This window comes from Aethalodelphis obliquidens, unplaced genomic scaffold (assembly GCF_003676395.1).
Source record: "Aethalodelphis obliquidens isolate GAN/ISIS:26980383/991018 unplaced genomic scaffold, ASM367639v1 scaffold25, whole genome shotgun sequence".
In the NCBI taxonomy this organism is placed as follows: Eukaryota; Metazoa; Chordata; class Mammalia; order Artiodactyla; family Delphinidae; genus Aethalodelphis; species Aethalodelphis obliquidens.
Window position 1 is genome coordinate 14,801,987 of NW_020837969.1, and position 22,771 is coordinate 14,824,757.

Genomic DNA, 22,771 nt, shown 5'->3' on the forward strand with positions numbered 1-22,771 from the left:
AGGTTATTTCCATGTCTTGGCTATTGTAAAAAATGTTGCAGTGAACATGGAGGTGCAGATATCTCTTCAAGATGGTGATTTCATTTCCTTCAAATATATACCCAGAAGTGAGATTGCTGGATCATATGTAATTTTATCTTTAATTTTTTGAGGACCCTACATACTGTTTTCCATAGTGGCTGCACCAATTCACATTCCCACCAACAGATAAGGGTTCCCTTTTCTCCACATCCTCATCAGTACTTTTTCTCTCTTGTCTTTTTTTTTTTTTTTTTTTTTGGTTCACGGGCCTCTCACTGTTGCGGGCTCTCCCGTTGTGGAGCACAGGCTCTGGACGCACAGGCTCAGCGGCCATGGCTCACGGGCCCAGCCGCTCCGCGGCATGTGGGATCTTCCCAGACCGGGGCACGAACCCGTGTCCCCTGCATCGGCAGGCGGACTCCCAACCACTGCGCCACCAGGGAAGCCCCTCTCTTGTCTTTTTGATCATAACCATTCTAACAGGTATAAAGTGCTATCTCACTGTGACTTTGATTTGCATTTCCCTGATGATTACTGGTATTGAGCATTTTTTCATATAGCTGTTGGTCATTCAGATATCTTCTTTGGAAAAATGTCTATTAAGGTCCTTTGTCCATCTTATTATTTGTGGACTTTTTGTTTTTTGCCATTGAGAAGTATGATCTCCTTATCTATTTTGGATATTAGCCTGTTATTAGATATATAGTCTGCAGATATTGATATTTTCTTCTCTTTTGTAGGTTCATTTAGTTGATTGCTTCTTTTGTTGTGTAACTTTTTCATTTGATGTAATCCCACTTATTTATTTTTGCTTTTGGTGTCATATCCATTACATCTTTGCAAAGAGTAATGTCAAGGAGATTTCCCCTATGTTTTCTTGTAGGAGTTTTTTGGTTCCGGACCTTGCATTTAAGTCTTTGATCCATTTTGAGTTAATTTCTGTGAGTGGTGTAAGATAAGGGTCTAGTTTCATTCTTTTGTGTGTTAAGATGTAGTTTTCCCAGCATCATTTATTGAAGAGACTATCATTTTCCAATACAGTATTTTTGGCTTCCTTGTCAAATTAATTGACCATATATGCTTGGGTTTGTCTCTGGGCTCTCAACTCTGTTCTTTTGGTCTATGTGTCTGTTTTTATGCTAGTATTGTACTGTTTTGATTACTGTAGATTTGTAAATAGTTTGAAATCAGGGAGCATGATACCTCCAGCTTTGTTCTTCTTTCTCAAGATTACTTTGACTATTCAAGATCTTATGTTTATCTCCATATAATTTTTAGGATTGTTTTTGCTTCTGTAAATAATACCATTGGATTCTTGATAGAGATTGCGTTGAAACTATAGATAGCCTTGGGTAGTATGGGCATTTTAACAGTATTAATTCTTCTAATACATGTACACAAAATACCTTTCCATTTATTTGTGCCTTCTTCAATTTCTTTCATCAGTGTTTTATAGTTTTTTGTGTACAGATCTTTTATCTCCTTGTTTAAATTTATTCTTAATTATTTTACTGTTTTTGATGCTATTGTAAATGAGATTGTTTTATTTCTTTTTCAGATAGTTCGTTGTTAGTGTACAGAAACACAACTGATTTTTGTATGTTGGTTTGGTATCCTGCAACTTCACTGAATTCTGGTATTAGTTCTAAAAATTGGTGGATTCTTTAGGATTTTCTATATTTAAGATCATGTCATCTGCAAACAGGGACAATTTCACTTTTTCCTTCTCAATTTGGGTACATTTTATTTCTTTTTCTTGCCTAATTGCTCTGACTAGTACTTCCATTTCTATGTGGAGTAGGAGTGGTGAGAGTGGGCTCCTTTGTCTTGTTCCTGATTTTAGAGGAAAAGCTTTTAATCTTTCACTGTTGAGTATGATGTTAGCTGTGGGCTTGTCTTACATGGCCTTTATTATGTTGAGGTACGTTTCTTCTCTACCTAAATTGTTAAGAATTTTTATCATGAATGGATGTTGAATTTTGTCAGATGCTTTTTTTGCATCCATTGAGGTGATCGTATGATTTTTATTTCATTCTATTAATGTGGTATAACACACTGGGTGATTTGCATTCTGACATCCCAGGGATAAATCCCACTTGATAACAGTGTATGATCTTTTAAATATGCTATTAAATTCAGTTTGCTACAATTTTGTTGAGAATTTTTGCATCTATATTAGGCAAATTGCTGCAATTTTATTTTCTTTTAGTGTGCTAATCTGGCTTTAGTATAATGGTAATTCTGGCCTCATAAAATGTGTATGAAAATGTTTCTGTTCAATTTTTTGGAAGAGTTTAAGAAGGATAGACATTAATTCTTCTTTAAATGTTTTGTAGAGTTGTACAGTGAATCTATCTGGTCCTGGGCTTTTCTTTATTAGCAGGTTTTTGGTTACTCCTTCACTCCTTACTCATTGATCTTTTCAGATTTTCTATTTCATCATGATTCAGTCTTGGTAGGTTGTATATTTCTAGGAATTCATCCATTTGTTCTAGGTTGTCCAGTTTGTTGGGGTAGAATTGTTCATAGTAGTCTCTTATTATCTTCTGTGTTTCTGTGGTATCAGTTGTCTCCTTTTCCATTTATAATTTTATATACTTGGATCATCTTTCTTCTTTTCTTGTCTACTCTAGCTTAACAGTTTGTCAGTTTTGTTTATATTTTCAAAGAACCAACTCTTAGTTTTGTTAATATTTTGTATTGTTTTTCTGTTTTCTTTTCCATTAGTCTCTGCTCTAATCTTTATTTTCTTCCATCTGGTAACTTGGCACAATGACATTGACTTCTTCTTTTATTTTCTTCTTTTTTATTTATTTTTTATTTTATTTATTTATTTATTTTTTGTGGTACGCGGGCCTCTCACTGTTGTGGTCTCTCCCGTTGCGGAGCACAGGCTCCGGACGCACAGGCTCAGCGGCCATGGCTCACGGGCCCAGCCGCTCCACGGCATGTGGGATCTTCCCAGACCGGGGCACAAACCCATGTCCCCTGCATCGGCAGGCAGACTCTCAAGGACTGTGCCACCAGGGAAGCCCCTATTTTTATATTTTTTAGTGCTGCAGAATACAGTCACTTATCTTTCTCCTAGGTCTACATATGTCAATCTGAACAGTTAATAACAAGTGCCACGAAACTCTTAAGTGAATATAAAATCTAGGGAAATACTATATTCCCTATACAACAATACAGATAAAAACAGGTTAAAATAAATTATAAGGGTTTATTTGATGGAGAATAGATGTTTTAAACAGGTGAAGTGTATCTTGATGGTTGTTTGTAGAAAAAAATAAAACTGCTCCTATAGTCTCTCCTTTGTGATAATATATGGAGGTTTAAGAATAATAGTTTTATCAGTTTTGTATCCTACAAGTTAATGTCTTTACCTCCTTCTCCCTAACCAGCTACTCTTCTAAGAGACTTCCTATCAATAAATAAACTTTTAAGGTAATATTCTAAAATTGTTGTAGTCTGGATAAACTCCACTAACAACACATACCAAATAAAGTTCTTAAAATAAAACTTGAAAAGAAACATCAGTAATGGAATCTGCATGGTCCTTAGCTAATCTTTTTATACTGTTCTTGTGACATGTGCCCTACTGTACTTTGAATTATCATTAACTGTACATTTATTTCTCCCTACTGATTATAAAGCACCCTGTGAGCAGGGACTGCTCAATCTTTGATGCTTATCAGAATGCTGGACAGTTAGCAAAGAATCAATAAACATTTAGCTAAACTGAGAGTTAGGCCCAGGGAAAAAGCATACAGATCGTGCTGACGGCACTAGCTGAATGGAACTGAACTAAGGAAATAGTACTGATTCTAGAATTAGACTCACCTCTTCTCACTCTGCCATGGAGTTAGGTCTTAAATTAAGGTTATTTTGAAAAATTTTAAAAGGTGTTACTTCATTTTATTAGGTAGTAGATTTTCTGGATTAGATCCATGTTTTTCATATTATTCCTGTACAAAAATATTTTCCAGTTGATAATGTAATTGGGCATAATCCAACTAAATTCTTCAGTGTTTCTAAAAATTTTTCGTGGTTGTTATTAGTTAATACTGCAGTGCTATTTTTCACTGTTATTCTTAAACATTTAAGGTAATATCATATGAATGATTTTTTCATGATACAACCACTATGATATTTTGAGAAAAAATTGTTTGTGGTTGAATACCTCATGCCTTCAAGAGCAGACTTTGCAGCTGTGTTCAACCACCCTTATGGGAAGAGTTGTTTCACAGTGGTGAGAATCCTGATACAAACATCTAGAGAAGGACTGACATTGGCTGCTTTAGATTCCGCTACGATTTCTGATGTCGCCTGTGGTTAAAAGGATAATTCAGTTTCACCAAGTGTTTTCCTTTTTTGGACCCGATTTTAAAGCCACTCATTTGCTATATAATGAGGAAACTTTTTTTTTGGCAAAGCCTTTATTCGTTATCCAGCCTCTCTCTCTGCACCTTGTCCACCCTCAAGGCCTCTGGAAGGAAGCAGAACAAATGTACCTTGAGAAAGAAGAGGATGTGATATAGTGTGAATTCCTTCTAAACCAGAAGACAAAAGAGAGGGGAAATCTGCTCCTTAAATGATGGTGAAATGGTGACGAGGAAAAGGATAAGAAAAGAAAGTAGGTATGTTTCTCTTTCAATTCTCTCTTCTAGAATGAAAGGGAAGGCCGGGGCTCTTAGATCATTTGAAGGGGAAACAAATCAAAGGGATTTACGCTCCTTTTTCTAACTCGAACTTTGGGAGAAGGCTGTTCACAGGCAGGTCCCATATTAACAATGGAGACCGCAGAGGAACTGCCACCAGCGTAATAAAAAGCGTGAAGCCCCAGGGCCCATCTGCCAAGGGGCAGCTGTATCAGGGCCACTGAGCTGTGGAAGCAGCATTGTTGACTGAGGCAGAAAGTGGGTCTGAGTTGGCATTTTCAAGCTTCTGTGTGTCATGGAAAGGATTCAGAAGCAGGAGGTCCCTGAGCTAAGGGCCAACAAGTCTGCCAGTGAAGCACCATGTTGAGAGATCCACTGCTGGGCGGAGGCCCATGAGGTGCCACAGCATGGCTGAGGCTCGGACTCAGAGGCACCAACAGCACCAGTCACCAAGGGATGTCCTTCCAGAGTAGTTAGAACAAGCCACAGTTTCAACTGGTACTTCGGAACAAAGACAAGTGAAGCTGCAAATAAAAGCTTGTGGACTGAAGTCTCTCTCTCCCCTTTGCTAAAAAGGCATCCAATTTCCTCTTCACTCACCTGGACACCATCTTGTGGAGGAGCTATGTGTATGTATCTGTGTGCACATATGTGTGCTGTGTACATGCTCGTGGGAGGGTGGCATGAGCTGCAATCGGAAAGACCGAGTCTTTATCTGAAGTAGGGGCAGTTAGTGCCGTTACTCTTTAAATACTAGAAGAATGACATGCACTCTTAATGAACAAGTGAAAGTATTCTTTTCTTCTACTTCCCAGTTGAATGGTGTGGAAGAAATATTAGCCTATTATAGAAAAAACATTTTTTACTTCCAAACATGTATAACTGTGGTTGTCACCCTGCAACCCTGAGGTTAAATATACAATTTATTTTGGGAAATAAGAGTAAAATTATATTTAAAAATTTTTTTTACATTTTAAATTATTTATTTACTGGCTGTGTTGGGTCTTCGTTGCTGTGTGCGGGCTTTCTCTAGTTGCGGTGAGTGGGGGCTACTCTTTATTGCCGTGTGTGGGCTTCTAGTTGCAGTGTGTGGGCTTCTCATTGTGGTGGCTTCTCATTGTGGATCACAGGCTGTAGGCACGCGGGCTGCAGTGGTTGTGGCACATGGGCTCAGTATTTGTGGCACACGGGCTCAGTAGTTGTGGCTCGCGAGCTCTGGAGCACAGGCTCAGTAGTTGTGGCGCATGGGCTTAGTTGCTCCACGGCATGTGGGATCTTCCCGGACCGGGGCTTGAACCCGTGTGCCCTGCATTGGCAGGTGGATTCTTAACCACTGTGCCACCAGGGAAGTCCCAATATATTAAAAATTTTATGTGTTTGTTTCTAAAAATGGAATCCATTACTATGGCCACATCCATCCAATTTTCTGTCAGGATATTCATGCTCTTTCTGTAGAAATAGTCATCAGTGTCTGAGCAGGAGAAGATGAAGGGCATTTCTCTGTGACGTGATTTTGTTTTCTTCGGGCTGTGCTTTTGTGGATCCAGTTTATCTTGCCATCTCTGGTCCTCCTTTGGGATCTATCACACTTTGAAGGAGACAAGTTGAATAAGACAGGATCCCTGTGCTCAAGAATTTTATGCCTCATTAAGGGAAATAAGACAAATTTATAAAATCAGGAAGTAAGGCAGTATGTGACAAGTGCCAGGTGAACAGAGCAAACGAAGTATATGCCTCAGGCAGGGGCGACCGAGTCTTCCTGAATTTATTTTCACTTAAGTTACATCCTAAGCACTCTACCGGTATATCGTGAAGAGAAAAATAAATGATAAAGGAAGATTTCTAAGGCCAGATGATTTAACAGACCCTTTAAAAGAATTAGTAAAAAACATATTTTGGTTCACAGCATTAGCTGTATAGAGAAACTAGGTTTTCCCAGTTTTTCTATATTTGATTTTACATGTTCCAGAATAAATTGGGTTTTCTTTTGACTTTCATTTTGATTTTCTTCTCTATTCTTTCCACTTCTGCTGACCTATGCAAATACCCCTTCGTTCTATCTGATCCACAAGCCCTCTGGGTCACCTCTGAAAAAGACTGGCCTTTAGAGCAGCATCAAAGTCACTGGCTTCCCTCAAAGAAGAGGAAGCAAGCTGGCATGGGACTATGGTCCCTGGTGGCAAAATTTTTGACCCTGGGATTCCCATAGTCATAAAATTCTTATTTTTGGAATACTACGTAGCTATTTCAAGAGCAGGCTGAGTTCTTTCTAGGAGTTGTAATACACAGCATTACTTCTTCCGTGAGAAAGTAAGCTAAGCCCCTCAGGGAAGCTGTGGGAATAATAGCCACAGTGTTATAGCTAATCTACTTTAAAACTCAAATTCTTAAAAGATGCATTTTACAATTTTTAAGTCATATTATTTTCACAGTTGAAGCACTCAGGGTAAAGGGGCATCCAGGGTATTTTGAAAAGATTAGACACTGTATTTTGTCAGAACATTTTTTCCCTATGATTTCATAGCCTATCCTTCATAGAAGGGTAAATGTTTTTTCCTCTTCTACCCCTTTTCTTGCTCTTGTAACTGTACTCAGCAGTCTTGGGGAGAGGACAGAGTTTAAAGATGCTCCAGCAATTTGCTGGTCTATAGTTAGATTTTGTGTTTCCTTTTTAAAGTGTGTAATACTTTGTAAATGCACTGATATCTAGGCTAGATGCCCAGTGGAAATTTCAGAAACAGAAGACAGTGTGTCTCTGTACCTTGTTTCAAATAACTCTCCTCGCTTCTTTAGGGAGATATAATAGGCATTCACATTAGGCCAGGAGGTTATTAGATCTCCAGGAGGCTCTGTCCAGCTACATGCCATGAATATTATTCTGTCAACACAAATGTCATTAGAATCTGCTAAAACTGAATTACTCTTAGCAGTTTTACAGCTGTCTCACAACATTTGACAACTACCAAGAAATGCATCTTGGTATCAGTGAGAATTCTTCACTAGGCTGATTTATATTTCAAAACCATGGGAAATGAAGTGGAATAATGGTATCACTGTTTCAATGTATAATGTTTACAAAATAAGTATTGAGTTTTTTCTCTCCAGGTCTGGGGTTGATTTTTCTATGCCCCCCACACCCCTCTCCCAGCACCTTTATAGCTCTGGCTACTCTAAGTAAGTTGCAGGAAAATTACTTCTCTACTGTTTCACAATACTTTTCTTATCTGACTGCCACAGCTGTCACATATCAAATGCTCTTATTTAAGATGTCTATGGCTGGAAACATTATTGCTTGTGTTCTTCAGCAGCTGAAGAACATTATCATAGTATTTTGTGAATTTAATTCATTTCTTCTCTTTTGCTTCACTACGCTTTTAATGTCTAGTTCTCTCTCAAACAAACTAACATAGATGATCTTCAGTCTCCTCCATTTGATTCTTCTGTCTACTGTTAATATTAAATCCCAAAGAAAAATTAAATTTGGGATTTTAAAAGAATCTGAGCTTCACAACTTGCTCTTAGATTTCAATATTCCTAATGTGAACCCACAAATAATGCCACCTTTTCATTATTAGTAATGAATCTTCAAGGTCAGTGTTCCAGCTCCCAAGATGCTCAGCAGTAAACATCTCGACATATTCTTCTCCATGTAGCTCTGTTTGCTTTCTTCAAAATTAGATGCCCTTAAAATGCACATAGAAAGTGAAATATTGCATACAATGAAACACAATGGTATCCATTTGAAAACACTTAAGGTTAAAGACTTTGCATGCAGTTAAATTCTATACTTATATTTCCTTTAAAAATTACTACAGTTCAGTTTTCCCTTTAGTCAATATTATTTCATCTGAGGGTTCTTTTTGTCTAAAGTATACATTCTGAGATTAAATAAAACAGAATGCAAACTATCGCATAGAAGACAGTAAATTAGTATTTTACAGTATGTTGTTCAAGATCTAGAAGGATCTACACCAGTACAAATTTTATTAAATATTCTTGTTTAATATATGTAATCAACTCTGTTCACATTATTTTTAGAATGTGACTCAGGTATCTAGCATACTTTGATAACATTCTCAGGTAAATTAAACTTATTTTTAACATCATTTTATCATGTTATTGAGTCTTAGAATGAGGTAAAAGTTAATTTCTCACAAGAATCAGGGCAGACTATTAGTGAAGGTTATGGAAATATCAGAACTTTACATGGAGCACTGCAAGTTTTCTGCTTCATAAAATTTCCCCCAAAATTATTTGTGTGAGAAATAGATCATCAATTGAGTAAATGATAAATACCAGGTGAGGGTCAAAGTTATTACAGAAAGAAAACACCCAAAGCCATGGTGAAAAACACTGCAAATCTTATAATGGACAAGAATGCATTACTAAATTATTTCCCACAATGCTTCCAAGACTGCAAAAAAGCCCATGGTGTCAGGTAGAAAGAAATAGAAAACCCAGCCATTATTTTGAGGATTTGATCAAACTAGACACTCAACTGGGATAATTTTAGCCAAATTTCTCCCACTTTCTCCACTGTAGAACTATTCTTTAGTTAAGCTCCTTTTCCTGTCTAAGTTGTCAGAATAATTGGTTCAGCTCAAGGCTTTCCCTTTTCCAGCTCAACAGTGGATTATTCCTAACACTTAACTTCTGAGTATCTGGGTGTCATGTTGTGATTGGTTTAAAAAGACTTTCTGGGCTTCCCTGGTGGCGCAGTGGTTGAAAGTCCGCCTGCCGATGCAGGGGACGCGGGTTCATGCCCCGGTCTGGGAAGATCCCACATGCCGCGGAGCGGCTGGGCCCGTGAGCCATGGCCGCTGGGCCTGCGCGTCCGGAGCCTGTGCTCCGCAGCGGGAGAGGCCACAACAGTGAGAGGCCCGCGTACCGCAAAAAAAAAAAAAAAAAAAAAAGACTTTCTATTCACAACACCTATGTCAAACAGCATAAAAATATTATCAAGTGTCTTTCAAAATATATAATTGCTGGTATTACTAGAGAAGATCCTGTTAATTTTGGAGGAAGATGTTGGATTAGTTCTGAAAGTGAGGAAGTAATTAAAAGAATTGGCATCGGGTTTGGAGTGTCACAGAATTAAATTTTTCTTTATTTGGAGGGAGGAGTCTTGGTTTACAAGTAATAACAGAGATTATAGAAATGTAGAATAAATGGTTGGGAGGACCAAATTCAATTAGATTTCATACTACAGGTTAACTGGAAGCTACTAGAAGGTCTACACTAAAACAAGAGAAAGGAAATGTAAAGAGATGGTTTTTATAAGACAAATAAAAAATGTGTAGCACTTATAAGATTTTCGAAATATGTGTTCACATCAGAATGACTTTAGAACATACTACTCACTCTGTTTATTCTTAGAGATGTATTTTAAAGTTAAAAAATGTAGGGGAGGCTTCCCTGGTGGCGCAGTAGTTAAGGATCTGCCAGCCAATGCAGGGGACACGGGTTCGAGCCTTGGTCTTGGAAGATCCCACATGCCATGGAGCAACTAAGCCCACGAGACACAACTACTGGGCCCTCGCGCCTAGAGCCCGTGCTCTGCAGCAAGAGAAGCCACTGCAATGAGAAGCCTGCTCACCACAACGAAGAGTAGCTCCTGCTCACCGCAATTAGAGAAAGCCTGAGTGCAGCAACAAAGACCCAACGCAGCCAAAAATAAAAATAAATTAATTTTTTTAAAATGCAGGGGAATCTTAAAATTATCTTGGTTGTTTTGTGTTCATAGTAATTGTATTATTTAAGACCCAAGAGTTGCAATAAAATAGAAAAGAGATATATGTATAAAATTTTTTAGGGGCTTCCCTGGTGGCGCAGTGGTTGAGAGTCCGCCTGCCAATGCAGGGGACACGGGTTCGTGCCCCGGTCCAGAAAGATCCCACATGCCGCGGAGCAGCTGGGCCTGTGAGCCATGGCCGCTGAACCTGTGCGTCCGGAGCCTGTGCTCTGCAATGGGAGAGGCTACAACAGTGAGAGGCCCGCATACCGCAAAAAAAAAAAAAAAAAAAAAAAATTTTTTAAAGTCAAATAAAACCATGTAATGTTAAAAGTTGAAAATAACAAATAAAAATATAATTTTACAAGATAAATTTTCTAGCTCTCTCCACTGAAAAACATCCAGAAAAAATAATGTTCCTTGTGGAAATCACTCCTCACACCCAGATTTAATTTTCTAATTACTATTCACACTGAAGGAAGCAGAGACCCTTAGGAAATGGCTGGTTCTAAAGGAGGGAGTGGGAGGGAGGTGGCAGGGTGCGGTGACAGCCTGAGCCTTTAACACCATGAGTGTTTTACATATTCTGAGAAAGAACTATTCAAGGACAAATGGGTTGTGTTAAAAGGATGCAGTTGCTAGCCTGAAGTGACCCCTCCTGATCCAAACTGGGAGAGTTCAAACATCAATAATAATAACTATAATTCATTGGAATCTATTATATAAATACATATCATTGAGTTAATAGTAATACTAAGAAAAGACACTATAAATCAAACAAACTCATTTATCACCACTGGAGATGAATAATATACCAATTCCTTACTTTGAAGATTGGTAATTAAAAGATGAGAACAAAATAGAATATCATGTTTCTTCAATAAGAACTGTAGATTCAAGGATTTTAAAAAAGTGACCCTAGTTGATAAAAAGCTTTTACTTATTTACAGAATAATAATAATAAATGTAAAAAAACGTAGAATTGGAAAATCACCATTTGCTAATCTTAATGAAAAACCTAAGGGAAGAGACTTCAATGGATGCTAACACTTCTTGGGGAAATGTTGGTAAAAAAATATTCACATAATGCTAAGTATCTCTCCACAGATTACTTGTTAATTGCAAAGGAGAAAGCATACATTTATGGTGGAAAGATCTGACTAATGACATTAATTCAGTGGCACCTCTTAATCATGAACAACTCAGACATTCTGTAAATTAAATGCAACAAGAAAACCAATTTTCTCCACGAACTTTTTTTTTTTTTTTTGCGGTATGCAGGCCTCTGACTGTTGTGGCCTCTCCCGTTGCGGAGCACAGGCTCCGGATGCGCAGGCTCAGCGGCCATGGTTCACGGGCCCAGCCGCTCCGCGGCATGTGGGATCTTCCCAGACCCGGGCACGAACTCGTGTCCCCTGCATCGGCAGGCGGACTCTCAACCACTGCACCACCAGGGAAGCCCTCCACGAAACTATTTTTCACAAAAGTATTTAAGTTGTATCTAATCATGATGTTAGTTTTAAATTTCAGCTTATAGAAACTACAGGTGATAGAGAAACAATAAATCATAGATGAAAACACAGTCAAACACAGAATGTAAGACATTCTATAGGACATTGGGTCTGATGTCTTAAAAAAGTTAATAGCTTGGGGAGAAAAAAGAGGGAGAAACTACTTGATTTAGAAAGACTTAAGAGACAAACGTAGGTATTGAGTACTTTTTGATTGAATCCTGGTGGACAGACATTTGGGAAAATTGGAATATAGAACAGGTATTTGATGTTATTAGGGAATTGTTGATTTTGTTAGGTATATGATCATACTAGGAGAGCATTTCTTCTCATACTAAAGAATTTAGGGGAAAGAATCATGATATCTGTAAATTATTTTAAATGATATAGCCAAAAAGATAAACATAAGTAATGATACAAGCATAGATTTGGATATAGAGTATAGATCTAGATTAACAGAAAAGACAGAAGGTTAACAGGTGTTGAATCTGGATGATAAGTATATGTCTTTTCTGCATGTTTTTTTCTGTTTTTCTGTATGTTTTTAAATTGTTATGATACAATAGTTTTTGTTTCTTTAAGAATGTGTCTAGAGTAATGAATATAAAAACAAAAATAAACAAATGAGATCTAATTAAATTTAAAAGCTTTTGCACAGCAAAGTAAACCATAAACAAAACAAAAAGACAACCCTCAGAATGGGAGAAAATATTTGCAAATGAAGCAACTGACAAGGGATTAATCTCCAAAATATACAAGCAGCTCATGCAGCTCAATATCAAAAAAACAAACAACTGAATCAAGAAATGGGCAGAAGACCTAAATAGACATTTCTCCAAAGAAGACATATAGATGGCCAACAAACACATGAAAGGATGCTCAACATCACTAATTACTAGAGAAATGCAAATCAAAACTACAATGAGTCAGAATTCTCCCACCAGTCAGAATGGCCATCATCAAAAAATCTACAAACAATAAATGATGGAGAGGGTGTGGAGAAAAGGGAACCCTCCTACACTGTTGGTGGGAATGTAAATTGATAAAGCCACTATGGAGAACAGCATGGAGGTTCCTTAAAAAACTAAAAATAGAGCTACTGTATAACCCAGCAAGGCCACTACTGGGCATATACCCAGAGAAAACCATAATTCAAAAAGACACATGCACCCCAGTGTTCGTTCATTGCACCACTATTTACAATAGCCAGGACATGGAAGCAACGTAAATGTCCATCGACAGAGGAATGGATAAAGAAGATGTGGTACCTATATGCAATGGAGTATTACTCAGTCATAAAAAGAACTAAATAGTACCTTTTGCAGAGATGTGGATGGACGCAGAGACTGTCATACAGAGTGAAGTAAGTCAGAAAGAGAAAAACAAGTATATAATATCGCTTATATGTGGAATCTGGAAAATGGTAGAGATGAACTTATTTGCGAAACAAATAGAGTCACAGATGTAGAGAACAAACTTACAGTTACCAAGGGGGGAAGGGGGGGTAGGATGAACTGGGATATTGGGAGTGACATATATATATACACACAACTATGTATAGAATAGATAGCTAATGAGAACTTACTGTATAGCACAGGGAACTCTACTCAGTGCTCTATAGTGATCTAAATGGGAAGGAAATCGAAAAAAGAGTAGATATATGTATACATATGACTGATTCATTTTGTTGTACAGCAAGAAACTAACAAAACATTGCAAAGCACATATACTCCAATAAAAATTAAAAATAAAAAAGAAGTATAATTGACCTACAGCATGTTAGTTCTTGTTATACAACATAGTGATTCACTGTTTCTGCACATTTCAAAATGATCTCCACAATAACTCTAGTTACAATATGTCACCATACAAAGATATTACATAGTTATTGACGATATTCCCCACAGGGTATATTTCATGCCCTGACTCATTTATTTTGCAACTGGAAGTCTGTACTTCTTAATCTCTCTCATCTATTTCTTTCCTCCCCTGATTCCCCTCCAAAAAAAAAAAAAAAAAAAAAAAAGTGTGTAATCACAAAGCCCCAGAAGTTACTATAAAAGGTACAATAGCTCCATTCTCTGAAAGCCTTTGCATTAGAGATTTAAATAGTCTGCTTCTAGGATTGAAGTTCAAAGAGATAAACATTTGACTTGGGCAAATCAGTAGCTCTAAAGGGAGCTCTGTATTGGAAACACTGGAATGCATACCTGTAAAATGAACAGTATGTAATTGCTTCAACACTTATCTGTAGGACTTTAGAATATCCTGAAGGATTCTTGACTCTAGAAGTTCTCTGGGTGTAGTTTAAAAGTGGGATGGCCCCAGATGAGTCTGCACTCTCTCCCTGGGCCTTCCTGGAGCCACGCTGTCCCGGTGCAAGTCCTCCAGGCTAGCACATGTCTGGGATCCTACCTCCCAACCCAGATATTCCTAAACCAAAGGGAAAGCACTAACTGTCTTGGAATTTGCTTTTGCTTCCAAGAGAGTGGGAGGAGAGCTTCTAAAGGTCTCATAGCCAGGCTATCCAGTGCCCCACATGGAAATTCCCTGAGATATAGGTCAGTCAGATTCTTCAGCTCAGTAACACTTGACTAGTCTGTAAATGCCCTGTCATTGGGAAAATACATGACAGAAAGTGTCTTGTCCATAAACTTCCACCTCGAGTCCAAGCACTATAAATCAGCTGTGCTTTCAGCAGCCTCTTTTTAACCATTCCAGACTTATGACTGATTCTCTGCTTCCTAGTTCTTTGAATAGTAATTTCAGTGAGGGTCAATTATTTTATTGGGAAACATGTTTTTTACTAGACAGGAAATTCTTTTTATCTTACTAAAGTTGGAACATCATAGTTTAGACATTTCCATTCTCTAAAACATAAAACACCTAGTGCGTAGCTGTTACCCTAACTACTAAATCAAAATGCTCCTCTAAGGTAGAATATATTAGTACTTAGAAAACTCACTAGGTCAGAAAATATTCACTAACCTCCTACGGCCTGAAGAGTACAGTGGCGGTCACTTAGGAGACTGTCAGTAGTAGCTTGATTCAGTGTTCTCAGGGAGTTACAAACATTTGTGGGAGAGAAGGTAATCAATCTAATAAGGTCTTTCTTGAATTTCTCCATAAAATACTAATTTTGCTCATATAGATTTTTAAAAATAAATTTATTTATCGATTTACTTATTTTTGGCTGCGTTGGGTCTTCGTTGCGGCATGCGGGTTTTCTCTAGTTGTGGTGAGCAGGGGCTACTCTTCGTTGCGGTGTGCGGGCTTCTCATTGTGGTGGCTTCTCATTGCAGAGCACAGGCTCAGTAGTTGTGGTGCACGGGCTCTAGAGCGCAGGCTCAGTAGTTGTGGTGCACGGGCTCTAAAGCACAGGCTCAGTAGTTGTGGCATGCAGGCTTAGTTGCTCCGCGGCATGTGGGATCTTCCCGGACTAGGGCTCGAACCTGTGTCCCCTGCATCGGCAGGTGGATTCTTAATCACTGCACCACCAGGGAAGTCCGCTCATATAGATTTTGTGTTTGGTTTCTTCAAAACTTCAATTCTGAAAGTTTAAAACATGAATGTAATTTTTGATAATGGTATGTAATCTTTGATTCTTAAATATCATGAAAGAAATCTTACAGGTGTCATATTTAGTCACTAAGAGTTTGGGGCATGCTGGTACATGTATTAAGAAGTAAAATCTGATTCTTCTAGGCCCAAGCAGTTGAATTTAGTTTGCAGTTTCAGAAAATGAATTGCCTAGTCATTACCTGTTGCTTTTCAAATTATATATATATATTTCAAATTGTATCAGTGTTTAGTAGTTCATATTTATCAAAGCTTCTAAGAAATCTCTATTCGGTATCCAGTGTAATAATTTCTGAATAAAAACATTTGATTGTGCCACTCCCCCATTAAAGTGCTCTTACGGATTTGTACTGATTGTAGGATAAAAAACAAATCCCTTTAACATAGTCCATGGATTTACCACCGTAGCTGCATCCCAAACCACACTTGCTCTCATTCCTCGCTCTAGCTACCCAGGCTCCCTTTGATCAAGACTTGCCACAGGTTCTGCACACAATGCTTTATCTCTTTGGAAGGTACTACTTTCCTTTCTCACCTACTTAGATCCTGCTCATTCTTTAGCTCTTAGCTGAACTATCTTTCCCTCCAAGATCCTTTCCCTGACTTCCCTGATTAGATCAATCCCCCTAATACATAGAGTAACTTTATCTTTTTGTCATACCACTTTCCATATCTGGAGTTGTACATATCTATTGTGTGATATGTAGAGCATAAGTACAGAGTCAAAGCCCGTGTCTGACTAGTTCACCGCTATACCCAGCATCCAGCATGGAGTGTCCCACACAGAAGATCTTCATAAATCCTTGTTGAATGAATGAATGATAAACCCTCCCATTTCCTTAAATGCACTGTGCTAATATGCTCTGCACACTTCCTCATGCCCTGGGCGTGTGCACTGCTCCCTTGAGGTCTGCAGCCATCTCCCCAAAAGGGAGTTGCAACAGTGGTGGCAGTGGTGATGGCAGTGACAGTGATGGTTCATAGACTGGGTTTGTGCTTGGTGGAAAGTGACATCACACAATTTCCATGGGGTTGGAAGGAGAGACAACTCTGGGCTTCTAAAAACCTCATATTGTTAGGAACAAACTTCCTTTCTAAGTCTGCTTCTTTTATGGTTTATGTCAATTCCAATTTCAATACAGTCAGATTCCCCTGTATCTCATTCAGGGTAAATTTAAAATTCCATATTTGACCCAATCTACAACCTTGTTACAATGGACTGAATGTTTGTCCCCCACATATTCTTACGTTGAAATCCTAAACGCCCCCCACCCAAGGTTATGGTATTAGGAGGTGGGGACTTCGGGAGGTGATGAGGTCATGAGGGTAGAGCCCCACGAATGGGATTAGTGCCCTTATAAAAAAGGCAGAGAGGGTTCCCCCGCCCTTTTACCATGTGAGGTTACAGCATGAAGACAGCCATCTACGATCTGGGAAGGGGGCCCTCACCAGATACTGAATCCATCAGTGCTTTCATCCTGCACTTCCCAGCTGCCAGAACTGTGAGAAACGTTTGTTGTTTAAAAGACACCCCGTTTATGGTTTGTGGTCATAGCAATCCTAGTGAACTAAGACACTGTACAATACATATAAAATCTTTCAACTATTCAAGTTATTATATTAAGCTCAGTGGCTTTGGAGTGGGCCCCTAGAAATCCTCTAAGGATTTTTTAAATATCATGTTTTTTGGCTTGTCCTGTATTTTTGATGATAAGGGTTTTTGAGAAACTTTTCATTTCTAAGCACTAACGAAAAATCTTGAATTATTTTAGTGAAGAGACTGTAAAAATCTCTTGATTGTACTAGAAATGTCCTCCCTGCATTTTTAATCAGAGCGATTGCAGTGAAAAAAATATTGACATCCAGACACTTTGTTTTCATGTTATTTATTTTGATGCTTATTTATCTGTATATGTGATGTCTGTCTCCCAGAATTTCTTATAAATAATCTGAAATTGATTTACCATGTAGTTGCTAACTTTGTTCCAGATGCACCAATAATTAAAATTAAAAAAAACAAAATTTCCAAGGGATTGTGTGATACCCATGAAGCCGTCGTACCACTTGGGAAAACTGTCTGTGGAAAGTTCATTGTTTGGGGGGCTGGGGCATAAGGTGTCTGCTTTTTAAAGAAATAGCTCTATTTTGGGAAAAATATTTCAGGCTGTAGAAAGGATGTTTCATAAGGCACTGCAGAGATAGGAGTTGATTAGAGCTCCTTTGAGACTCTATCATTAGACAGAAGAACTTGTACTATCCACACCGTAACTCCTAGATTCCTCACTGAGCCTTCTCCTGTTGAGTCTTATAGTGGCTGTTCATAGTAATTATGGCTGAGTGAGGGTCACCTCCTGCTTCAGGTGGAGGAACTAATGCTGATTTATGGGTCAGCTTCTCCTGTCTGTGCTGTTGTTGAAAGGCTTTTTGCCCTCCTTCACATTCCACTATGATAAAATGAGGAATTTTAGGCACAGTCTATGAATGCAATTAATGATAAGGATGACTACTCTTTGGATTCAGAATTCCTAAAGTACCTAGTGAGAACTTCACGAGAGACAGAATTGTTCTTGATTATAAATACAATTAAAGTCATATTGTGAGTATCTAATAGGAAAGTATTTAATAAGATACTCTCAAGATGCTCTTAATTGTATCAAGAGAAGAGAAAGAAGGAAGAGGAGAGAGAGGTTACTTTTGATCCCTGATTATTATGGAACTAATGATAATATTAACATTTAATTTTAAAATCTACATGTGCTTTTTTATAAGATGAAAGGAAAATTTCAGTGCCCATCAGAAAAGTTTCTCAAAGAAGAATTCAATGGAAAGATATAAGATGAATGCTCTGGACTAACTTGGTAAAATAAAATATGTGCGACAGCATGCTTCTCAAGAGCCTTAAAAGGTATTCTACACTTAAAAAGCAAATATTCATTGCTCTGCATGCATTTAAAATATGAATAATTTCTTTACTGTGGAAGAATGTTTGATTTTTTTTTTTTTTTTGTGGTACGCGGGCCTCTCACTGTCGTGGCCTCTCCCATTGCGGAGCACAGGCTCCGGACACACAGGCTCAGCGGCCATGGCTCACGGGCCCAGCCACTCCGCGGCATGTGGTATCCTCCTGGACCGGGGCACGAACCCGTGTCCCCTGCATCGGCAGGCAGACTCACAACCACTGCGCCACCAGGAAAGCCCTATGTTTGATTTTTATATCAGGAGATTTTATAAGTTAATATTTTACACTTTAAAAAATGTTTAAAGTATTAAACATTTTTTATTAGTTTGATTTTTGTATTAGTTTATTTTAGTCCCTAGAAAATAAACTGAAACAAAAATTGTATCTACAATTTGTAAATAATAGCATAAAATACTTTTTCCTACTGTGCATTGACATTTAACTTTATTTTGTTCTTATAATTTGACTGTGAATTTCCTTGTGTGTTCTCTCTTAATTTGCCATTAAATATTGGAATCCTCCTTTAACCCATATAATCATAAATAAGAGGGAATTCTCCCTGAAATCAAAAGGCTCTCCTTTGAATATCTCTATTTTATTGCTGGTTCTGATATGTTCACAACTGTACACTATATAGCAGGATCTTTACATTGTAAAGCTTGTTTACATATCAGCGTTCCCCATGTTAATCAGTCTGATAACTCTTTTGATACAACAGATTCTTTTATAGTGATAAACTGATCAAATTATGTTTAAAAAAGCCTTCTGGCATATTGTTTTCTGATTCATTATCTTATCATTATGCCTGATAAATATTCCAAGAAGTAAAGGTATTGTGTTACCATATATATGCTACCACATATTTTTAAGTCACTCTTTATTGAGTGTCAGGTCCTAAATTAAGGGACTGCCTTCAAAAACTGTATTCCTGGGCTTCCCTGGTGGCGCAGTGGTTGAGAGTCCGCCTGCCGATGCAGGGGACGCGGGTTCATGCCCCGGTCCGGGAGGATCCCACATGCCACTGAGCGGCTGGGCCCGTGAGCCATGGCCGCTGAGCCTGTGCGTCCGGAGCCTGTGCTCCGCAACGGGAGAGGCCCGCATACCAAAAAAAACAAACAAAAACCTGTTTTATTCCTTCAAATAAAGCAGTTAATAACAAAATAATACAAAAAACTGCCAAGTATGAAAGGTACTTAAATAATTATTCTTATCTACTTAAATAAGAAAATTTACATAATGTGTGCAGTATAGTACAGGCATACCTCAGAGATATTGTGGGTTCAGTTCCAGACCACCAAAATAAAGTGAATATTGAAATAAAGTGAGTCTCACAAATTTTTTGGTTTCCCAGTGCCTATAAAAGTTACATTTACACTATACTGTAGTCTTGTGTGCAATAACATTATGTCTAAAAATCACAAGTACAACCTTAATTTAAAAATACTTCATTGCTAAAAGATGCTACCATCATCTGAGCGTTCATCGAGTTGTAATCTTTTGCCACAGTAACATCAAAGGTCACCAGTCACAGATCATAATAACAAATATAATAATATAATAAAAGTTTGAAATATTTCAAGAATTACCGAAATGCGACACAGAGGCATGAAGTGAGCAAAAGCTATTGGAAAAATGGCACCATTAGACAGCTCGATGCAAGGTTATCATTAATCTTCAATTTGTAAAAAACGCAATATCTTTGAAGCATAATAAGGCAAATTGCAATAAAACAGGGTATGCCTGTACCTAACATAATCATATAATTAAAACAATAAGTGGTGGGACTTCCTTGGTGGCACAGTGGTTAAGAATCACCTGTCAATGCAGGGGACACGGGTTCAAGCCCTGGTCCGGGAAGATCCCACATGCCACGGAGCAACTAAGCCTGTGCGCCACAACTACTGAGCCTGCGCTCTAGGGCCTGCGAGCCACAACTACTGAGCCTGCGTGCCACAACTACTGAAGCCCATGTGCCACAACTACTGAGCCTGCGTGCCACAACTACTGAAGCCCGCATGCCACGACTACTGAGCCTGCGTGCTACAACTACTGAAGCCCGCGTGCCACAACTACTGAAGCCCGCGTGCCTAGAGCCCGTGCTCCGCAACAACAGAAGCCACTGCAATGAGAAGCCTGAGCACTGCAATGAAGAGTAGCAGCCATAAATTAATTAATTAATTTAAAAAAATAAAACAATAAGTGGTCACAACTTTTAACTAAATAGAAAAGTGGGGTTTTGCAGATGTATTAGGAAAAGCTAACTTCTATAAAGACCCTGGTCCAAAAATCTCATTTATTTAACAAAATAAAGGTTTAACTCTTGCATCCGTCAGAGTCCAATCAGCACAGTCAAGATGAAGGATGGTGTCTCTGTTTCATGAAGTTACTCTGGGACGTAGGTTCCTTCTTTGCTGTGGATCTGAAATCTTTGGACTCCTCCACTGGAAGCCTCCACCTTTGCCCAGCAGATGAGGAAACAGGATCCTGTAAGGTGTTATAGAAGTCAAACCTGCAAGTGGTGTACATCACTTCTACGCACATGGGTCATATAGCTCCACCCTAACTGTAAGCAAGACTGGGAAACAGTGTCATGGTGTGCCCAGAAGGAAAATGAGAAAGGTTTGGTGGCCGTATAGCTTTGTCTCTGCCTCAGGAAAGCAAAATACATCATTGTCAAAATCATGAATGGGGATTGGAGTTTTGGCAGTGAAGTTGAAACCCCAGTAAATAGGGATAATGTCAGAGGTAAGAATAAAATTCCTCCCTTCAAGAAGAAAACTAGCCTTGTTTCCAAATTATAAAACGAGTTACCAAAGATTACTTATTTATTTTAGTATAAAAATATGTTTTACTAGTTTGTCCTCTTTTACGATGCCAGGGTAGGCTAAGCCCGAGTGTTTTAATTACAATAGTGATTTTGTTGCAAATTTAAATAAAACTGGAGGGTTTAATAAATGTCCAATTTATGACATCGTTTTAAGGGGCTATTAATTCACACCTTATTAAATGTGAATATTATAAAATTAGAGCCTATTTTTAGAAATAAAACGAGTTTCTTAAATTGTAAATTGTGTCGTTCTTGAAAGGAAGAAAAAGACTAATGATACTATCCTGTGCCCAAATATAATAGAAGCAGCAGTTGAAAAATTGTCTTCCTCCAACTTTGCCAATGTACACAATTTCTGAGATATATCACCACACTCTATTTACTGTCCTTGGCTTGGCTTCAACTGGAGAGAGCCAGTTCCTTCTGAGACAGCCTGAAATTTGTGGCAACCTTATTACAAATGGTCTATTTTTTTCTCATGGAAGTATTTTACTCCCTATATTTTTCCATACTGTGACTTTAAGAAGAACTTTGTTCCAAGATGGTGGCTGTTGAACATCTCTACTGTTATGCTTACCTACTAAGCTCTAAGAAAATAATTTCTAGAAGGGAATTTGTAATTTTAGTACTGTTGATATTTTAATTCAAATTCCAAATTTCATTCATCCATGCATTTATTCACTCCAGAATATTTTTGGCTTATCACCTATGGGACAGGCACTGTGTTTAGGGAATCTAACTTGAACAGGTCCTGACTGAGACTCATACTCGGGGAGAAAAACAAATAATCAAATAAAATCCAGACTGTGAAAAGTGTAACAAAGAACAAAAATGGTATTTCCAGGTCCTTATTTAATAATAATTAGGCCTTTAAAATAGAGGGAAAAACATCTAGAGAATTTACTTTAAGATGGTTTGGAGTAGGGAGCCCTTTATGGAAGTAAGGTTTAAACTGAGACTCAGATAAGAAAGATCCAGTCATATGAAAAGACAAGAGAAGAGAAACTTTGAAGATCATGAGATTGGAAAGTCTGGTGTATGAATGGAACAGTGAGTTCAGTGGCTGGGGAAATGGGGTGACTAGAAAGAAAAGCAGGGGTCAGGCCATGCAGGGCCCTCTCAGTCACGGGAAGCCACTGAAAGACTTTAGTGGGAAGTGTCTTGCTCCTAGGATAGGATTTACATTTATTTATTTATTTATTTATCTATCTGTCTATCTAAACGTTTTATTTATTTTTGGCTGCGTTGGGTCTTTGTTGCTATGCTTGGGTTTTCTCTGGTTGTAGCGAGTGGGGGCTACTCTTCGTTGCAGGGTGCGGCCTTCTCATTGTGGTGGCTTCTCTTGTTGCGGAGTATGGGTTCTAGGTGTGCGGACTTCAGTAGTTGCAGCACATGGGCTCAGCAGTTGCAGCACGTGGGCCCTAAAATGTACGGGCTTCAGTAGTTGCAGCATGTAGGCTCAGGAGTTGTGGCATGCGGGCTCAG

At 38.3% G+C, this 22,771-nt stretch overlaps 1 long non-coding RNA gene across 1 annotated transcript in view; it reads left to right on the plus strand.

Annotated features, from left to right (window-relative positions):
* Positions 1-4,346: 4,346 nt before the first annotated feature.
* LOC113628782 (uncharacterized) overlaps positions 4,347-22,771 on the plus strand; it is a 25,506-nt gene continuing 7,081 nt past the window's right edge. Inside the window, exon 1 of the long non-coding RNA XR_003436243.1 lies at positions 4,347-4,658. This is a non-coding gene — a long non-coding RNA (uncharacterized LOC113628782). The remainder of the gene's footprint in view (positions 4,659-22,771) is intronic.